The sequence below is a fragment of the Mastomys coucha genome, chromosome X (genome assembly GCF_008632895.1).
Source record: "Mastomys coucha isolate ucsf_1 chromosome X, UCSF_Mcou_1, whole genome shotgun sequence".
Taxonomy (NCBI): domain Eukaryota; kingdom Metazoa; phylum Chordata; class Mammalia; order Rodentia; family Muridae; genus Mastomys; species Mastomys coucha.
This window is the reverse complement of record NC_045030.1, coordinates 93,252,305-93,254,737: the sequence shown is the minus strand read 5'-3', so window position 1 is coordinate 93,254,737 and position 2,433 is coordinate 93,252,305.

The window sequence follows — 2,433 nt, the reverse complement described above, 5'->3', positions numbered from 1 at the left end:
AACTCCGTGATCCCTTCTACAACTTCCATGCCATGGATTGTATGATGTGCCACTTGGTTATCAGAATTTTAGCTTTGAGGCTAAATTTTAAGATCCCAACAAGATTTTGTAAAAAATATTTTGAAGTAAGTTTTTACTATAGAGTACTTACATCCTCCTGTTCCCAATACACACACACACACACACACACACACACACACACACACCAGAAAGGATCACATGTAGCACAGGCTGACCTCACATTCACTATGTAGCTACAGATGATATTGAGCTTCTGATCCTATTGCTTCTGTCACCCCAAATGCATATATTAAGGTCATATGCCACCAAACCTGGTTTTATGGTGTGGTATGATCTGACCCAAAGCTATATACATGCTAAGCAAGTACTCTACCAACTGAGCTACATCCCTAGCCTGAAAGTTTATATTCCTTTCTTTAAGTGTTTATTTTCATATATTTAAATTTCATTCTCTGCACTCCTACTATCTTACTAAATTAAGCCTCCTGGTTTTGTTTTTGGACCAGAGTTGCATTGTGTTTTGTATGTATTCCAGGCAGATGCTGGGGAAACACTTGGTCAGTTTTTTGTTTTTGAGCAGTTGTTGAACCCTTTCAGAGGCATTCTCAGTTTAGGCTCTATCCTTTTAAATTAATTTACATTTCCACAACATGGAGCCTTTGTAGTGGGAAGGTCTTACTCTTAGGGTATTTTTCCTATTATCCCACTGTGGAGCACTAAGTTTCTCTTTGATGATGTTAATCTCTTTAACTAGCTGCTTTGTTTGCAGCCCTAAATACATCACTTTTCTTATTAAACGACACATTTTTTTTTCATAGTTTCGGTTCCACATGTTTTCCTTCCTTGTAAAGCACAGAGCAATAACCACAACACAGTGCAAATGCAAGAGTGTTTTGAAGCTTCTTCCAGCAAATAAATTAGCCCATTACTTTTGCAATCACATTTTCAGGTCATGGGCATAATGCATCCAGACTCTCTGCTGTAAGGTAACTTGAAATGATCTCTATCCCATTCTCCAATAAGATCTCATTTCCCTCTGAACTCCCAGGAGCTAAGTCTCAGTTGGTGGGGTTTTTGTTTTGTTTTGTTTTGTTTTTCATTCTGGTCTTTCAGAGTGCTATCAAAGTGAGCAATCAATATCTGCCTACAACACTCTAAGGCTTCTGAATCCCCAAATATCATCCAAAAATCAGGCTTCTCACAGTTATACTCCCTCCAAGTTCCTAGAATCTGTTTTTTTTTTTTTAAGCTAATTTTGTTATTGAGTCCAAATACCTAACAAGGAAGCTCCTTAGGGAAGAAAGATTTATTTGGGCTTATAATTTAAGAAGTAATACAAGTTATGATGGTGGGGAAGGTATGGTGGTAGGAACATGAGGCAATTCTTGTCACATAGTGTGTCTACCCAAGAAGCAGAGAGAAGATAAGTTGAACCAAGCTACAAAATCACAAGGATCAATCTCAAATGAATTCCTTATTCTTCCTGTGAGGGTCTATCTAAGAAAGCTTCCATAACATCCAACATAGTGCCACCTGCTGGAAAACAAGGTGTGATGCAAATGAGTATTCAAACCATAACATGAAGCTGCTAAATGTCACAAAGGATTGAAAGCTAGTTCTAGAATCTGCTTGTAACTGCCACATCACTCTACCTTTAGCTTTACTGCATGGTTTTACTAAAGATGAAAAGTATGAAGGTTGAAGTGTGTATGGGTATATGTGTGCATGCAGGATTGTTTGTTTCTTTTTTTGATTCAGTGTATGTGCCTGGAGGCCAGACAAGGTTGATGTATATTCTAACACTTTCTTTTTAATCCACTTTAGATTCTCTCATTAAAGCTGCAACTTGCTGTCTTGTACCTAGGTTGGTAGTCTAGAAGAGCTAGTGAGCTTCCTCTGCCCTCTTCTCAGCATTGTGATTACTGCTGTGGAGCACATGTGGGTTATTGTGGTTGTTGCTGCTGCTGCTGTTTTTTTTATGTGAGTGCTGGTGATCTGAACTCAGGTCTTTATAATTGAGCAGCAAGTACTCTTTCCCATTGTTTTGGTCAAATGCAGAGGTCTTCTGAGGTCATGGAAAATCTCCCATTGCACATGTTGCACATTTTTGTTGGTTTGTCTGATCCAAAGAGTCATCTATATTCTCTGGAGTGAAGAAAATCAACCCCAAAACAGTGAAGTCCCTTGAAATTCAATATTAATGAAGCTCCATCCCACAGTTACATGGCAACAGCCAGGTAGACCTGACCCACTATAAAGGGGCTGCTTGCCCTCTCCTTGTTCTCTTGCTTTCTCTTCCCTTTTTCCTCCTCTCTTCCCATTCCCTTCCCCTCTCTTTCTTCACGTTTTCATGGCCAGCCTCTACTCCTCTACTCCTCTGCTTCTCTTCTCTTCTCTACTCCTCTACTCCTC